Source organism: Leopardus geoffroyi, chromosome B3 (assembly GCF_018350155.1).
Source record: "Leopardus geoffroyi isolate Oge1 chromosome B3, O.geoffroyi_Oge1_pat1.0, whole genome shotgun sequence".
In the NCBI taxonomy this organism is placed as follows: Eukaryota; Metazoa; Chordata; class Mammalia; order Carnivora; family Felidae; genus Leopardus; species Leopardus geoffroyi.
This window is the reverse complement of record NC_059337.1, coordinates 1,818,095-1,836,600: the sequence shown is the minus strand read 5'-3', so window position 1 is coordinate 1,836,600 and position 18,506 is coordinate 1,818,095. Positions and strand designations below refer to the sequence as shown.

At 57.6% G+C, this 18,506-nt stretch overlaps 1 long non-coding RNA gene across 3 annotated transcripts in view; it reads right to left on the bottom strand.

Annotated features, from left to right (window-relative positions):
- Positions 1-18,506, bottom strand: part of LOC123584434 — a 20,633-nt gene extending 2,127 nt beyond the window's left edge. Inside the window, exons 1-4 of one of the 3 annotated variants that reach the window (XR_006705426.1) lie at positions 17,715-18,506; positions 16,852-17,274; positions 16,623-16,708; positions 12,147-12,238 (exon numbers count right to left, since the gene is read on the bottom strand). This is a non-coding gene — a long non-coding RNA (uncharacterized LOC123584434). Of the gene's footprint in view, positions 1-10,439; positions 11,189-12,146; positions 12,239-16,622; positions 17,275-17,714 lie in introns of those variants that run through there. The other 2 variants (XR_006705427.1, XR_006705425.1) reach the window with 2 other exon arrangements.

Here is an 18,506-nt window from a genome sequence, read left to right as displayed (position 1 = left end):
ACCTGTCTCCTCGGCTTTTCATCGCGGGCCGCCAAGCATCAGCATGAAAACCTGTGCCGCGTTAGCAACATCAAGTGCGCCCTCAATGCCACTCACGAGTCCTCGTACTCACTCCTTGTTGACCTCCTGAGGTTCCCGGTCCAACCACACTTGGGTATGGCGTGAACTCCAGAGCCACAGGTCCAGAGAGACAGAGACAGGCTGACCCGTACGCAGAGGCTTAGTGACTCACGCCCTGCCTTCCGAGGGATTCTTGAAGGAACGTGTGATGTTTTAGGTCATGATCTCACGGTTTGTGAGTTCGAACCCCACATGGGGCTCTGTGCTGACAGCTCGGAGCCTGGAGCCTGTTTCAGATTCTGTGTCTCCCTCTCTCCCTTCCCCTCCCCCACTAGCACACACACTCTCTCTCTCTCTCTCTCTCTCTCAAAAATAAACACCAAAAAGATAAATAAATGGCCTTAATGCCTTCTGGTTGTCACGGGATCACAAAGCACAGAACGAAGTCATTAGATTGGTGCTGTGGACGGCTGTGGGGTGTTGTGTGAGCCAGTGTGGGCTCTGGAGCAAGGGACGCTGGGAGAATTCTGAATCGGGGCCGTGGAGCAGGGAAGAAGGAGGACGAGACGGAGTAGATAATGTTCCAGAGGTAGAATCCATAATGCTGAGAGATGGGTGTGGGGGGGAGCAGGGTCAGTTGAACACGACTCAGAAATGCTGGCGGGACACCCAGCGGCGGGGGCGGGGGGGAGTAGACCGGATAGACCGGAGGAGGTGGTCGAGTTGATTTTGAGCACCCGAGGCACAGGTGCACGGGGGACATCCCGCCGGGGCAGCGGTGACCCTCAGACGGGCGGCACCGAGCCCAGGAGAGAGACGCAGGTGATGCAAGGTCAGAGGTCAGCATGGAGTGGGGCGCCTCTGCCCAGGATCCCTCCCTCCCTCTTCCCTGGAGACACAACCCCCTGTTGTCTGGGGAGCAGCTCTGCCTTCCGGCCCCGCGGTCCCGGGCACGAGGGTCTCTCCGGAGCCTCGCGCCCATACACGCCCTGGTCGCTGTCGCTCGCCCCGGAGTTGGATCAGGACAAATGAACGTGACTCCTTCTTGGGGATTTTTTTCATTTCATTTCCAAGTGCACCTGCTTCTCCTCCTCGCATATTATTGTGGCTTGAGGACCAGCTATCTGGGGTTTCACTCGGCCGGTGCTGGACGGTGCGGGATGCACGCACAAGACAGGCACTTTTGCGGTCCTGTTTCTGTCGTGTCCAGGAAGCCAGTCGAGCATAAAAGAGCACGGAAGTGACGTAGGGAAGATCAGAGAGAAAGACAGCTGGCCGTTTGGGCGTCCGTGGTTCCTGATGTTCCAGAGGCTTCTCCGCTCGTGGTGGATCCGCGAGCCGGACACCTCTCCTCCCGCCTCAACCAGGACAACTGGGATCTCGGTCCCTGCCGACAAGCGTCCTGACACAGACACCCCAGCGAGTATCTCCTGTGAAAGCAGCGTCCCTCCGCCCGCGACCGTCCAGGTCCTGCTGTGCCCCCTTCCCCAGAAGCTTCCGTAACCCCGAGCGGGAGGTGACCTCCCCCACCTGCGAGGCCCTGTACCCAAGCACCTTCTCGTCCTGACTCGTCACCTGTCCTTCTGCGGCCGTTCCGATGTGTGTGTTAGCTCCCTGCCCCGAACCGCGAGCCCCCGGAAACAGTGGTCAAGCCTCAGCAGGTCCGGCTAACGTCTGAGACGATGCGCTCCCAACCTCCCGATGCCCGTGCTGCTGGTCTGTAGGCCACGCGTCGGGCTCCGTGCGGGCAGCTCGGAGCCTGGAACCTGCTTCGGATTCTGTGTCTCCCTCTCTCTCTCTGCCCCTTCCCTGCTCACGCTCTGTCTCTGTCTCTCAAAAGTAAATAAATATTAAAAATAATTTTTTTTAAAGATCCATTTCACCTGCTCCTGCTGTCCTTTTGTAAGGTGGCTGCTAGAAAGTTTACACTAACATATTGTATTTCTATTGGAGAATACTGGCCTGGACGCTTAAAAGCAATGGTGGGTAGGGGGCGCCTGGGTGGCTCAGTCGGTCGAGCGTCCGACTTCGGCTCAGGTCACGATCTCGCGGTCCGTGGGTTCGAGCCCCGCGTCGGGCTCTGGAGCCTGTTTCAGATTCTGTGTCTCCCTCTTTCTCTGACCCTCCCCTGTTCATGCTCTCTCTCTCTCTCTCTCTCAAAAGTAAATAAACGTTAAAAAAAAATAAAAAATAAAGCAATGGTGGGTAAAACGTTAACCTGACATTCCTGAGGACTTCTGAAGTCCTCCGTGCAAGCAAATAAATATTTAAAAGATATCTTGGAAGGAATGAGCACGTCTGTGTCCTGGCAATCAGTAAACAGAAGCATATTTAGTTTCAAGGTGGTGCCTACATGAAATCAGATTCCCGGGGACAGAGCTCAAAAGGTAAATTGTATCCTCAAAGGGGGAAAGAGACGGGCTGGCGCTAACACAGACATGGTCACAAAAGCGTAGTAATTGCGAGGGGAACATGGCAGACACGATCTGGCGTCTCTGCTCCCCCCCCCCCCCCTTCCTTGTCCACGTGCCTTCTGGGCCTTTCCGTGGTCGTATGACAGAGCCTGAGTTCAGCTGCCAGGACGGAACAGGCTTCCTGGCCAGAGCCCGGAGCGCAGAGGATTGTGCCCTGGGTTCCGGACTGCGATACAAACAGCCCTGCCACTAGGGCCACGTGATCTGGCAAATTCCACGGTGCCCGGGGACTTCCTGGCACGGTGCCCGAGGACTTCGTGTAAGTAGGGAGTTCGTGTGAGGTCAAGTCCGGCACCGCCCCCGCGTTCCGGAAGCGGGCCCGGCTCCCGCTGGAAAGGCAGGTCCTGGCGTGCCGCAGGCTCCCAGGTGAGAGTGTGTGTCACACGTGAGTCACGGAAGGATCAAAACTGCCATTAGGGTCTGGGTGCTGGCGACACCCCCAGCCGTGAGGTGGTGTGGGCACGACAGTGGCCCGCGACCGAAACAGTGCCTTCGCTGGGCCTGGACGGTCTGGAGGCACAAGTAAGTTCCACAAGGGGACACGTACGAAGTCCCCCGACCTGTGCGGCAACTCCCGGCCGTGGCCTCCTGGGGAGGAAGGAGGACTGCCCGGATGCAATCAGTGTATCCTCTCGGCCCCAAACCAGCTGCTGCCAGGACAGCGCCGCTCAGCGGTGGTCCCGAGAACAGCGGCAAAGGAGCCGACGGAGCCTCTGGAAGGGCCGAGTTCCTCTGAACGTGTCACCCGGGGTCCGTGTGCTCCCGTGCAGAAACACCCAGGTCGTGGGGAGCTGGACGCCAGGAGTGGGCACGGCCGGGATGGGCGCCTGGCCGGCCAAGCAAGACAGTGGGAGCGAGTGAAGGTAGTTGAAGAGCTGATGGGAATGGCGGCAGGTGAATAAATAAATATGGGATGTTGGACGTGTAGGGGGGAAGTGGGGTGGGGCGGGCGCCTGGGCGGCTCAGTGGCTTGAGCGTCCGACTTCGGCTCAGGTCGTGCTCTCCCTACGGCGTGGAACCCGACGCGGGGCTCGATCCTGTGAACGGTGAGATCGTGACCTGGGCCCCAACTGAGTCAGAAACTCAACTGGCTGAGCCACCCAGGCGCCCCAAGCGTCTGACTCTTGATTTCTCGATACATATTTGTTATGATACGTAAATACGGGCAGCAGAAGGGCACTGTGGGGTCAACGGTCGCTGATTCAGCGACACGTGCCGTTCAGCCCGCGCACATGCACACGCGCATCTACCCCCACAAATGGTGACATTTCTGTCAGGAGAGGATCCTGTTCACACCATTCTGTGAGCCATCATCGTTTATTTAAGCAATCCACGCGTTTGGAGACACACACATTGAGTCGACAGCTAATTGAAAGCATTCCACGCTTCGTTGCCATGCTACGCTCTCCGACGGAAACGATTGTCTTATTCCGCCTTTCTTTGAACGGTTTGTCTTATGATTTTGGCCATTTGCATTTCTTTTAAACTTAAGCATCCTGTTCATTCCTTCTGCTCATATTTCTGTTGGGAACGATCAAAATTCATCTATATACTCGTACAAGTCAGATTACTACAACGCTCGTGGTGAACAAGCAGTGTCCTTTTTGAACCGTTGCCTACGATTTTCTTCCTTCCTTTCTCCCCTTCCTTCCTTTCTTTCTTTCTCCCTTCCTTTTTTCTTCCTTCTTTTCTTCCTTCCTTCCTTCTTTTCCTTCCTTTTCTTTCTTCCTTTCTTCCTTCCTTTCTTCCTTTTCTTTCTTCCTTCCTTCCTTTCTTCCTTCTTTTCTTTTTTCTTCCTTCCTTTCTTCCTTCCTTTCTTTCTTTCTTTCTTTCTTTCTTCCTTCTTTCTTCCTTCCTTCCTTCCTTCCTTCCTTCCTTCCTTTCTTCCTTCCTTCTTTCTTCCTTCCTTCCTTCCTTTCTTCCTTCCTTCCTTCCTTTCTTCCTTCCTTCCTTCCTTCCTTCCTTTCTTTTTTCTTCCTTCCTTTCTTCCTTCCTTCCTTTCTTCCTTTCTTTCTTCCTTCCTTTCTTCCTTCCTTCCTTCCTTTCTTCCTTCTTTCCTTTCTTCCTTTCTTTCTTCCTTCCTTCCTTTCTTTTTTCTTCCTTTCTTTCTTTTTCTTTCTTTCTTCCTTTCTTTCTTTTTTTCCTCCTTTCTTCCTTTCTTTTTTTCTTCCTTCATTTCTCTCTTCCTTTCTTCCTTTCTTTTTTCTTCCTTCCTTCCTTTCTTTCTTTCTTTCTTCCTTCCTTCCATCTTTCCTTCCTTTCTTCCTTTCTTTCTTCCTTTCTTTTTTCTTCCTTCCTTCCTTTCTTTCTTCCTTCCTTCTTTCCTTCCTTTCTTCCTTTCTTTCTTTCTTCCTTTCCTTTTTACTCCTTTCTTCCTTTCTTTTTTTCTTCCTTCCTTTCTTTCTTCCTTTCTTTTTTCTTCCTTCCTTTATTCCTTTCTTTCTTTCTTTCCTTCTTTCTTCCTTCCTTCCTTCTTTCCTTCTTTCTTTCTTCCTTCCTTCCTTTTTCTTCCTTTCTTCCTTTCTTTCCTTTTTTCTTCCTTTCTTTCTTTCTTTTTCTTTCTTCCTTCTTTCCTTTTTTCTTCCTTCCTTTCTTTCTTCCTTTCTTCCTTTCTTTCTTCCTTTTTTCTTTCTTCCTTTCTTTTTCTTTTCTTCCTTCCTTTCTTTCTTTCTTTCTTTCTTTCTTTCTTCCTTCCTTCCTTCCTTTCTTTTTTTGTCCTTGTGCTCTTGAGTTGGTTGTCAAATTTGCCTTTCAGACCCTTTGCTCTCTTCTGTTTCAGAGGATAGAGAGGAAGTTCAATCCTTACACCCTCTGTGTGTTAATTGAATGCTGGAACCTTACCCTCTGCAAATTTAAATCTGTAAGTAACATCTAAGTGCACAGTTTCTACCTTAATTCGTGAAGTCCAGTGAGCATTCGACAGGAATGTTTCTCCAGCTTTGTTTTGTCTTTTCAGATCTTCCTACGTTCCCGATGCCAGAGTCCAGTATCCTGATAGCCCGCAACATGAAAACCACTCTCGTCACACGTACTTCCTCCCTGAGCCCGGCTTGCTGTCGCTCTGGGATAACCGAGCATCCCGGGTTGTGATTCACTCTCCAGTCTCTCTCTCCCTTCTGTGGGCTCCGCACGGAGGTGGGCAGCAGGGAACATCGGAGGGTTGAGCTGGGGCTCACAAATTATCTCCAGACCATGGCACACGCAGAGAGCAGTCTTGCCTCGCAGACCGGGGCCTGGGGCTGCCCGGGCTGCTGGGCTGTGGGTCAGTGCACCTGTGAGAACAGAGCCTCAGATAAGGAGTGAAAAAAATCTGCAAAAAAAACCCCAACATGTTCGCATCACATCTTGGGCCGAACCCTGCCCTGTGCAGGGGTAGGGTGAGACCCCGGGTCGCCAGGGGGCCGTAGAGCTGAGAAAGACCTCAGAGACCGTGCAGACCTGAAGAGGTCAGAAGCAGCCAGAGCGGACACGCTTGGGTAGCCCCTGAGCCCCCGGCCGAGACTTCAGAAAGCCCACGCCCTGGCAGCAAGGACCGCACGGTAGCAGGAAGGGCTGCGCCCCAGCAGCTGGGTACAACTGCAAAGACCCGTCCTCACACAGCCAATACCGACGCTCGCGTCTCAGCATGACCAAGGCAATCCCTCCGCGACCGCGCAGTGTGCAAGACCAAAGCCAGACACTCTCTGGAGGAATCTGAAGATCCGGAGCCCCTGTAACCTGCCCTGTCCAATATTTGCACATGACACAATATTAGACACGCAAAGGAAGCCAGCGTTCGAGAAATGAAACGGTCAGTAGCTGCCGAGTCTGAGACGACCCCGATGTGGGACGTGGTAGGAGACAGGGACTTGTTTTGATTCGTGTTTTTGGGAAAATAGAGGGAAAATGGGTGAAAAGAACGGACATTTCGATAGGAAACTCAAATGCATATTTAAATTTGTTTCATGTTTATTTATTTATTTTGAGAGAGAGAGAGAGAGAGAGAGAGAGAGAATCCCAAGCAGCATCCACATGTCAGCACACAGCCCGATGCCGGGCTCACTCCCACGAACTGTGAGACCATGACCTGTGCCCAAATCAAGAGTCAGACGCTCAACCAACTGAGCCACCCAGGCACCCCTAAAATATATTTTTAAAGAACATTCTCGGGGGGCCTGGGTGGCTCAGTCAGTTAAGTTCGACCTCGGCTCAAGTCATGAGCTCACAGTTATGGGTTCGAGCCCCACGTCGGGCTCTGTGCTGACAGCTCGGGGCCTGGAACCTGCTTCAGATTCTGTGTCTCCCTCTCTCTCTGCCCCTCCCCCGCTCATGCTCTGTCTCTCTCTCTCTCTCTTTCAAAAATAAAATAAATATTAAACAATTAAAAAAAAAGAACATTCTAGAAATATGAAACCTAACATCTGAAGTTAGGTACTTAATAGAATGGCTTACAGGAGAAGGGCACAGCAGGGAACAGAATTAAGTGCAGGTGAAGACAGATCAATAGAAAATACTAGAACCGAAGCACAGAGTGGGGAAAAGGAGCCCAAAAGTTGCTCTTGTCACTCTGTCCTCCAGGACAGTCCCCACGCCGTAATTACGATCCGCGGTGTCCTTAACAATTAGAACTTCTGCTTTCGCGGTTGAGGGTGTCCCTCCTTCCCCAGCTTTGAACCAGACGGGGTGTTTCCCCCGACCCTGTTCTCCTGCTTTTCCCCACACGTCTTGCCCACGGGTCTCTGGCTCTCCAGAGGGCAGAAAACAGACGGGAAATCTCCCCGCGGATGACTCGTGGGTTGGCCTCCTCTTTCCCTGGGCGTGGCAGGGTGGGATGTTTACTCTTGCCCCTTCCGTGGCATTTCAAAGGGTTCCTCGGGGGTGCCCGGGGGGCTCAGTCGGTTGTGCGTCCAACTCTTGGTGTCAGCTCTGGTCCCGATCTCACGGTCCGTGAGTTCGAGCCCCACGTTAGCACAGAGCCTGCTTGGGATTCTCTCGCTCCCTCTCTCTCTCTCTCCCTGTCTCTCGAAATAAATAAATTAAAAAAAATAAAAGGGTCCTTCCCAAACCTTCCACTTCCCGTTTCTGGGTTGATGTGTTTTCTTCTGGCTTGTTGCTTACAGCTCCTTCCCGAGCCTCTGAGAACCCTGTGGTCCAGCCCCCCTGTTGGACTCACCTTGGCCAGGACCTAAGAAAGTCCTCAGTCACCAGAAACACGCCCCTGTGTTTTGGTCCCAGGACAACCCGGGGACGCGCTGTGGTCCCAAAGCTCTGTGGCCAGAACAGCCACGCCGGGGGTTCCCACGTTAGATCTCCCAGGTGCGAATCTAGCATCAGTCCCTTGGTTTCTGGCACTTGAGGAGACATAAGCCTAGATCTCCACCGGTCCCTCCGGAGACCATTTTCCTGGGTTTGGAGTGAGGGGAGGTTCACCAGACACCCCAGTGTCTCCAGACTTTCTGTAGCCTGGAGACAGGTGGTTGCCTGAGGGTCACAGGATCCTTTCCAGATCCAGGTGGAGACCTCACGTCTCTCTTTGGCTGTGCAACAAAGGGTTAACTCCGCAGGCTTACGAGGTGCAATCTTGCACATTCCAGAGAAGGTCCCAGCCCTTCTCAGTCTGGCATGACCTGATGTAGGAGTCCCTGGAATGTTCTGCCTGATAACAGTATCTTTGCATACCTGGGACCTTGGACCACACCAGATAGCTTAATGTTGACAACGTGATTTATGATGAGGGCCTCTGGCCACACCGTATCTCTTGGAGCCCTGGAGGCCCAGGGACTATAGCCTAGGTCCGCCGTGGAGGGGCTCCATGGCCCCGTCACTGACCCCTGCTAAACTCGGGACGGCAGGACTCGGGTGGACTTCCCTGGCCACGGTGCCTGATGTCAGCTGTCACGCCTCATCTCTGAGAGCGTTAAGGGCCTCCTATACGACCCCCCCGCCCGGAAAGGATGACCGGAAACTGATGCCTCGTCTCCCGGACACTGTCCCGTGTACTCCTGTCTTTTGTTGATCCCTCCTCCCCCATCCTTTTGCCTCCCCACGCCGTAGGGAAAGCCACTTTTCTGCATGCCATGCGTCCCTCTGAATCATTGAACCTGAGAACGGTCTTGGAAACCCCGACCCCGGGGCCAAGAGTAAAACTAACATGCTTTCATCACACAGTTGCAGTATTATAACATGTCTTAACCCCCCAGAAAACCACAGAGGTGAATATAGCACCCCTGTGCCCACCGCACAGAATAAATACGTTTTGTCGTATTTGCCTTACTTCTCTAATTTTCCTTTCTTCTCTTTTCTTTTTTCTTTTTCTCTTTCTTTCTTTCTTTCTTTCTTTCTTTCTTTCTTTCTTTCTTTCCAGGAGTAAAGTCTAATAGGGACCCCTGGGTGGTTCAGACAGTTGAGTGTCCAACTTCCGCTCAGGTCACGATCTCACAGTTCATGGGTTTGAGCCCCGCGTCGGGCTCTGTGCTCACAGCTCGGAGCCTGGAGCCTGCTTCGGATTCTGTGTCTCCCTCTCTCTCTCTGACCCTCCCCTGCTCATGCTCATGCTCTGTCTCTGTCTCTCTCTCAAAAATAAACAAACCTTAAAAAAATTTTTTTTTAAAAAGAAAGAGAGAAACCTAATAGATACGAGTCCAGTTTCCCCAGTACCCCCATCCCTGCTGGTTCCTACTCTCAGGCTGCTTTATATTCTTCCTTCTCAGGTTTTTATATTTTTTCTCCCATATGTTTATCTTCCTTTACTGAGTTATGTAGCACCCTAGCATGGGGGTCTTTGTATCATCATTTTTTAAATGTTTATTTATTTGTGGGGGGTGGGGCAGGGGGAGATCGTGAGCCGGGGAGGGCCAGACAGAGAGAGATTGAGAGAGAGAGAGAATCTCAAGCAGGCTCTGTGCTGTCCGTGGAGAGCCCGATGCGGGGCTCGAACTCGCAAACCATGAGATCATGACCTGAGCTGAAATCAAGAGCCAGCCCTTAACTGACTGAGCCTCCCCGGGCGCCCCTGCGTCATTCCAGTTTTGAGCAACAAGCTGGTGAAGTGCACATTCCTAACTTAATTCCAACACAACAAATATGCGCTGGGTGGTATTTTACTAGGTGCCATCACCGGTGCTGGGACGCGATGGGGTCAGGCCGTCATCCTCATGGACCTTCCAACCCGGCGAAAACAGTAGCAGTGAAGCTTCCTGAATTCTATACGTGTTTTCTGAACGGTCCTTCCTAACACCCAACGTTCCCGCATCTCTGGAAGATTCTTCTACCGAGTCAGGCACGACAGCGGGGCGGGAGGGTTGGGTATTAGGATCAGATCAAGGGTGTAGCGGGGCCGAGTGTTTCCCAAGGCTCCTGGGTGCCCCGCGTGGAGCGCAGACGAGTATCCCGGGCTGGCTGAGAGCCCTGAGAGGGTGGGCTTTGCGGCCCCACAGGAAGCCAGGTCTCCCTCCTGGACCCACTCGTGAAGGCTTCCCAAGCCACCGGGTCCCTTCATATGAGATGCAGTGGCCTCGATGGAGGCTTGAGCAGAGCGCATGTCTGTGCGTAGAAGGTGAGGACAGATGAGACCCGCTTCATTGGCCTCTGACTTGTCCTCATGAAATATTCTGGTTTTCTCGTCCTTGGTTTCCTGGTCTATAACATGAGGTGGCCTGAAAAACACTAGGCGACCTTTCGGGGCTCCACCGACCCTCACATTCTAGGCTCTGAAAATTCTACGGACCTCAAGACAACAACGACAGACAACAATAACTAGCAAATGCCGTGAGCCTATACAACGAGTGAAAGGTAAATACGTTACCCAGACAGGTGATTGGGTCTCAGAATTAATGCCGTTCCGTGGAATATTAGGGGACATTTGGAATATCGGGTTTGACAACGTAAGGACAAAAAAAAAAAAAAAAAAAAAAAAGATGCCAGTACCCGGAATATCCCAGAATGATTCTTTCCACGCTGCTGTAAACAAAATCAGTTCAGTTTTCCACTAACTGCCATTCGGTGACCGCTTACCGAGCGCTTCCTAAGTGCCCGGCTACCCGCCGTGGAACAGAAAAGGAGAAAGGGGTCGGGGGGAAAAAGGAGGCACAGACAGAATGGGAAGGAAGCCCGTGTGGGGAAAAGCCTCCAGGTTGGAAGGATCACAGAAGTCTTCCCGGAGAAGGTGACGTAGCAAATTGATTCCTTGGATATTCGTATTTCATTAATAGGTATTTATTGAATCATGGTTGTTGGGTTCCTTGCCCTGCATAACATAAAGGCCGTGGGCTACAAGGATGAATAAGACAAAGCCAGAGTCCCCGTCTGTATAGTTCCCGCAAGCACAGGTCGCCATAGTGTGTGACAGAGGTGAACAGAGACTGCCACAGCCAGAGGAGGGACGCGTCATCACCCCAAGGAGGGGCTTGTGAAGGTTTCCGGGGGGGAAAAAGGGGCAGGGCCGGTCTTGTGCTTAATCCGCCGAGGCCCAGAGTGAAAGGAAAGGCACTCTTGGCAAAGCCAGCGGCACATGCAAAGGCCCGGTGGTGGGAGGGAGCCCCACGACCCCAGCCGAGGATAATCAGTCGATATCCCCAAAGCAGCCGCGCGTGATGCAAAGTGACAAAGGGAGCGGTGGGGGTCTGTTTGTGAAGAGCTCAGGGACCCACGAATGCAGATGCTCTGGCAAAGCAAACCTAACGGCAGAGGAGGTCGACGGCGTTAAAATAAAACCCAGGTAAGAACGACTCACAAAGTTACTCACAGAAAGTGGCGAGGCACAAAGACCGCAGGCCTCGTGTTTCTCCCGTGACGACCGTCCCTAACGTGTGAGTGAAAAACTCGTCTTGGAAAAAAGGAGAGGAAATGGGATTTATCGCCAATTGAACAACCGAATTTTCCATCTTCCCCTAAAGCAGAATTTTACTTCTCTCCCGGAAAGCCACAAGCCACAGGGGGGAGAATAAATGAGACATAAATACAAACAGACTTCCCTGAAGGGCAGTCGGCAGACAAGGGTTCTTAGGAGGAGGACCAGTTGATGTCATTATGAGGTCAGATAAAATTACTCATCCCTGTTCTGTTATTAACGAAAAAGGGGAAAACCCGGGGACGGGTAAGAAAACTGTAGACTGCAAATTATTCCAGGCACCTTCTGCCTGTGCTCCAGCGAGGGAACAGAGGGAATGTTCTGGAAGTTGCTCTTTCTTTGCTGGCCCTTGAGCCCCCTCCGGGTTACGGCGTCCTTGAACTGTGCCCTCATCCACGTCCAGAATCACAGCGTGGAACAGCATCTCGGGGGCTCTGGCTCAGCGACCCTGTGCTCTACCCAGAGTGCAGACCCCCACGCCAGCCTGTGGGGTTTGTTTTTAAGTTTATTTATTTATTTACTTTGAGAGAGAGAGAGAGAGAGGGAGAGGGACACAGAGAGAGCGTGTGAGAATCCCAAGCAGGCTCGACACCTCCAGCGCGGAGCCCGACGCGGGGCTCAAACCCACAAACCGCGAGATCGTGACCTGAGCCGAAGTCGGTCGCTCGACCGACTGAGCCCCCCAGGCGCCCCTGCCAGCCTGTGTTCTTAATCCAGTCCAAGCGCCTTGAGTCCTGCCCTGACTGCACGGCCCTCACCTTGGGGGCCGCTCCCGTCCCTCTCACCTGGTCAGCTCAGCAAGGCAGCCTTCCTCTGGCTTCTTCCAGAACTCCCTTCTTTATCACTCTTCCCTGAACTCACTCCAGCTTTTTCATGGCTAAAAAAAAAAAAAAAAAAGCCACGTGATTTTACTTTGCAGTAGTTTCCACGTGAGCAGAAATACGGAACGCAACAGGAGACGACAGCCCGGGTGGGTCCCCCCACGGCGGCCTCGCGGTAGGGTCGTGCTGAAGGTTAGACACACGTGTACGTAGCATAATGCACAGTACAAAGCACTGTGTAATATGCAATTCATCATCGCCGCCGCCGTCATCGTATTGCTATTGTTAGTGTTGTTTTTATTGCGTCCTTGGAGGGGCCTCGGGGGGCCTCGGCCACACATGCACCGGACCAGAGCCCCGAGCCGTCGCTTTGCGCATCACCCAGATGGCAGTCGGCTCTGGTCACCGGCCGCCCGGCGTCTCCAGCCTCCAGCCACCCCCACCTGCCGCGGGAAGAGGATGAGGGTCTGAAGACGGTTCCGGGGAAGCAGGGGGTAGGGACCCGGTGGGAGGGCAGCGGTCTCTCCTGGCGCCCCCCCACCCCCACCCCCGGCGGTGCCGCGGGCCCTGGGACGGCCCGCCGGGTGGGCCTGGGGGGCTGTGCTCCCGGGAGCCTCTGCCTGGACCCAGCTGCCCCGATGCTCCCAGCTTGGCTCCGGTCACAGGGTCACGGGGCCGGGTGCCCAGCACCGGCCCGAGGGCGCGTGAGTGGAGGGACGGGAGGCTTTGCGTCTCTCCGTCCACATGCTTGGAAGAGGAAGGCGAAAGAGGGTAGGTGGCGTCGCTGTGGCCACGGCCACTCACTCAACACGACTGGCCCTGGTGTCCCCAGGGTGACGGTGGCTCACGGGCCCTCCCGGGAGGCAATCCCCGCCTCCTCCCCTGTCCGGACACCACGGGCTAGTCGTGAGGCTAGTGTAAGTGCACGCGGTGAGCACAGAACACAACTGGGAAACGGGGAGGGGATGAGCTCAGGCGACCAAGAGTCAGCCTTCCGGCAGGAACCAGCCGCTTCCCAGCAAAGACGCCAGACAGGAAGCGGGGTGGCTTCAGGTCCTGGGGCCACCGTGTCATCCGGGCGAATTTCGTACCATCCCAGAATCCCCGTTTCTGTCTGTGTAAGGCAGGGGGTGTCGAGACGGTGGAAACGAGGCGATTTTACGTTCTCACGGTACCTGGGTGACCGGCCACCAGTCTGCCCCGTCCGAGGGAGTCCGGCACATAAGGTCCTACAGCCACGACAGATCCGGGGAAACAGGGACGGCCAGTCAGCCCGACCTGGCTGTCGTTCAGCAGACGAGCCGTAAGGGCAGTCGTGGTCCACACGACACGAGCTGGCTCCGCGGGCGACTGCCGGTAGGTCCCGCCCCACGTATTGTGTGTGCGTTGGCCCAGTCGAGGGGGACACAGAGTAGCCGGGTTGAACCGGGAACCCGCAGTCTCCTTCCAGGCCGTACGGTCTCCATCAGTGTGCTATGGCTATGCCCTCGTCCCTCAAACGTACCAACCACCACGTCCCAGGCCTCGTCCCGAGTACCGCGACTGCGGTGAGTCCCTTAGTTCTTACGATGACCCTCGTGCGACTATCGGGGACCAGAAAGAAAGCAAGTCCCTGGGGAGAGCCGGAGGGACACGTGGAGGGCGGGCTGCACTGGGTCTGGCGTCGGCACCCAACGCCCGCGTCCCGGGAGCCGCCTCCTAACCGGGCCGGGGTCCCCGTCCCCCACGTCGGTGGCCTCCTGCTAACCCACCCGGGGTCCCCCACCCCCCATGCCCAAGGCCTCCTCCTAACACAACCGGGGTCCCCCACCCCTGCACCCATGGCCTCCTCCTAAAGCAGCCGGGATCCCCGTCCCCTGCGCCCACGGCCTCGTCTTAACCCAGCCAGGGTCCCTGTCCCCCGCGCCCGCGGCCTCCTCCTAACCCAGCCGGAGTCCCCGTCCCCCGTGCCTGCGGCCTCCTCCTAATGCAGCCGGGGTCCCCATCCCTAGCACCCGCGGCCTCCTCCTAACCTAGCCGGGGTCCCCCACCCCCCGTGCCCAAGGCCTCCTCCTAACCCAGCCGGGGGCCCCGTCCCCCGCACCCACGGCCTCCTCCTAATGCAGCCGGGGTCCCCATCCCCCACGCCCGCAGCCTCCTCCTAACCCACCCGGGGTCCCCCACCCCCCATGCCCAAGGCTTCCTCCTAACCCAGCCAGGGGCCCCGTCCCCCACATCCACGGCCTCCTCCTAATACAGCCGGGGTCCCTGTCCCCAGCACCCGCGGCCTCCTCCTAACACAACCGGGGTCCCCCACCCCCCGTGCCCGCGGCCTCGTCCTAACCCAGCCAGGGTCCCCATCCCCTGCGCCTGCGGCCTCCTCCTAATGCAGCCGGGGTTCCCGTGCCCCGCGCCTACGGCCTCCTGCCAATCGAGCCAGGGTCTCCCACCCCCTGTGCCCACGGCCTCCTCCTAACCCAGCCGGGGTACCCGTCCCCAGCTCCCGCGGCCTCCTCCTAACCCACCCGGGGTCCCCCTCCCCCGTGTCCAAGGCCTCCTCCTAACCCAGCCGGGGTCCCCCACATCCCGTGTCCAAGGCCTCCTCCTAACCCAGCCGGGGTCCCCGTCCCCTGCGCCCGCGGCCTCCTCCTAATAAGCCGGGGTCCTGGTCCCCAGCACCCGCGGCCTCCTCCTAACACAACCGGGGTCCCCCACCCCTGCGCCCACTGCCTCCTCCTAAAGCAGCCGGGGTCCCCGTCCGCTGCGCCCAAGGCCTCCTCCTAATGCAGCCGGGGTCCCCGTGCCCCACATCCGCGGCCTCCTGCTAACCCACCCGGGGTCCCCCACCCCCCATGCCCAAGGCCTCCTCCTAACGCAGCCGGGGTCCCTGTCCCCCGTGCCCGCGGCTACCTCCTAACCCAGCCGGAGTCCCCGTCCCCTGCGCCCGCGGCCTCCTCCTAATAAGCCGGGGTCCCGGTCCCCAGCACCTGTGGCCTCCTCCTAACACAACCGGGGTCCCCCACCCCTGCGCCCACGGCCTCCTCCTAAAGCAGCTGGGGTCCCCATCCCCTGTGCCCACGGCCTTGTCCTAACCCAGACGGGGTCCCCGTCCCCGCGCCCGCGGCCTCCTCCTAACCCAGCCGGGGTCCCCATCCCCTGCGCCCGCGGCCTCCTCCTAATACAGCCGGGGTCCCCCACCCCCCATGCCCAAGGCCTCCTCCTAATGCAGCCAGGGTCCCCGTCCCCTGTGCTCACCTCCTAACCCAGCCGGAGTCCCCGTCCCCTGCGCCCGCGGCCTCCTCCTAATAAGCCGGGGTCCCGGTCCCCAGCACCTGCGGCCTCCTCCTAACACAACCGGGGTCCCCCACCCCTGCACCCATGGCCTCCTCCTAAAGCAGCCGGGATCCCCGTCCCCTGCGCCCACGGCCTCGTCTTAACCCAGCCGGGGTCCCTGTCCCCCGCGCCCGCGGCCTCCTCCTAACCCAGCCGGAGTCCCCGTCCCCCGTGCCTGCGGCCTCCTCCTAATCCAGCCGGGGTCCCCATCCCTAGCACCCGCGGCCTCCTCCTAACCCACCCGGGGTCCCCCACCCCCCTTGCCCAAGGCCTCCTCCTAACCCAGCCGGGGGCCCCGTCCCCCGCGCCCGCGGCCTCCTCCTAATGCAGCCGGGGTCCCAGTCCCCCACGTCCATTGCCTCCTGCTAACCCACCCGGGGTCTCCCACCCCCCATGCCCAAGGCCTCCTCCTAACGCAGCCGGGGTCCCTGTCCCCCACATCCGCGGCCACCTGCTAACCCACCCGGGGTCCCCCACCCCCCATGCCCAAGACCTCCTCCTAACCCAGCCGGGGGCCCCGTCCCCCACATCCACGGTCTCCTCCTAATACAGCTGGGGTCCCTGTCCCCAGCACCTGCGGCCTCCTCCTAACAACCGGGGTCCCCCACCCCCCGTGCCCACGGCCTCCTCCTAACCCAGCCGGAGTCCCCGTCCCCCGTGCCCAAGGCCTCCTCCTAACCCAGCCGGGGTCCCCGTCCCCAGTGCCCGCGGCCTCCTAACCCACCCGGGGTCCCCTCCCCCATGCCCAAGGCCTTCTCCTAACCCAGCCGGGGTCCCCGTCCCCAGCACCCACGGCTTCCTCCTAACCCAGCCAGGGTCCCCCGTGCCTGCGGCCTCCTCCTAATGCAGCCGGGGTTCCCGTGCCCCGCGCCTACGGCCTCCTCCTAATAAGCCGGGGTCCTGGTCCCCAGCACCCGCGGCCTCCTCCTAACACAACCGGGGTCCCCCACCCCCCGTGCCCACGGCCTCGTCCTAACCCAGCCGGGGTCCCCGTCCCCAGCTCCCGCGGCCTCCTCCTAACCCACCCGGGGTCCCCCACTCCCGTGCCCAAGGCCTCCTCCTAACCCAGCCGGGGTCCCCCACATCCCGTGTCCAAGGCCTCCTCCTAACCCAGCTGGGGTCCCCTACCTCTGCGCCTAGGATGTCCTCTGGCCTCCGGGGTCCCCTTCCTCCTCGGCCTCTTCCGGCTGCCTTGCAGGCTTGCGGCCCGGGGCCTGCAGGGAGGGAGCGGACATGTGCTACACCTGTGGCCTCGGCTCCCTGAACAGGAAGGTGGAGGCCCAGGTGAGGGTAGGAGGCCTGCAAGGTCTCAAAGCTGTTGGCAGGGAGCCGGTGCGGCAGGGAACTTTCTAGGTACCTTGGGATCCCTCAGGGAGGTAGGAAGGGTACAGGGCAAGAGCTGTGTCTCCGGGGAGATCCCCGGGCCCCACCTGAGAGAAGGAAACACCCGGGTTGGGGCGCCTCAAGGGCACTCAATCCAACCTGCCGCCCCGCGTCGTCGGTGGAGGGACGGAGTCGGGCCCGGCTGCCCGGCCGGCCCTCGCTCAGGCTCTGCCTCCACTTCCCCGAGGGCCGGCCGGCCAGCGCGCCGGAAATTTCCGTCATTTGAGCCGGTCATTCCCCCCCGGGTAGGGCATTTTCACCCGAGAAGTCGTGCGGAGTATCAGTTCAGTTTCCTGAGAGTGGTCGCTCACGAGCCACTGTGGGCCACCGCTGTCCGGGAAGGGTCACTGTGTCCAAAGACCTAGGCTTCAGCCGCGTCCAGGCTGATGGATTTCTACTAGAAAGGAGAAACCAGAGCGGCTGGCTGGTGGAGGGAGCGGGGTGCCATGGGGGGCATCCCCCAGGTGTCTCGCACCACGATCTTGGGCCCCGGCGTCCCCAGCCCCCAGCCCTCACTGCCGGGAACAGAGAGAGTCAAATGAGGCCAGGTCGTAGCACCGCGAGGGGCCGGAAGACAGAGGTGCCAGCCCCCATGTCCCAGGGCACGCTGGGCGGGGCCAGAGCTGGGGCTACAACCCTGTCCCCGGTCCCAGAGTCTGCTGGTGGCTCCCAGGGTCCCCAGCTGGCCCCTCACTGCCTCAAAGTAACCCCCTGGCAGCTGTCACCATGGTTTGGTGAGGGGCCAAATGAATGGCTGCCCTTTGAGCAAAAATGCTCAGAAATGGCCCATCTAGAGAGCCCTCCCTCTGCCCCCAGGTCCCAAACATCGGTCCTCACATTTGTTGATGGGACAGCAGCACCGTCGCCCGGGTGAGAGGGTCTGGTCCCTTGGGCACAGCACACAGCCTCCCAGAGTGGTCAGTGCAAAAACCCTCGGGGGCCAGAAGAACGACGCTCACTCTCACGTTCAGCCGCTGCTTGACACGCCTTATGTGAACTAACCCGCTCAGTCCTCACTGTGAGCCCCCCATTTTACAGAGGAGGAAACTGAGGCACAGAGAGGTTCAGGGACGTGTCAGAATCCTCACAGCTGACGCCGGCCGAGGCAGGATCCGACCCCGGACCTGCTGATGCCAAGGTGCCCGGCGTTTCATGGGCGCACCAGCCAGCCCCCCCGGCCGCACCGGAGACGGTTCTGGTGAGGTGCTCACTGTCCACGCCACGTCATCTGGCAAAGTCGGACTAGATGAGGTGGCGGGAGGCCGGTCCCCTTCCCAGCTTGGCGACTAACCTTCCTCCCAGCCCTGAGCACTGCACTTGGGGGCCGTCTGGATCTCAGCTCCCAGCTGCGAGATGGGGGGGGGGGGGGTGGGGGGAGGTCCAAGGGTGCCCTCAGCTCCTCCGTGAAAATGTCCCCGGTAAATCAAGAGTTCTCCCACAGCATGATGCGGTTGTCTGCTCGGGACCGCGGAGACCGAATCGAGAGGAAGCTTGAGGCTTCCCAGTGGGAGAAAAGTTGTTTTGCAAGATTTTTTCAACGATGGAGAAAACTCGTCCAAAACAATGGAGGCATTTTCTTTTATTTCCAAAGGAAATGATTCAACCTAAGCAAAGGTCACTATTGAAAGA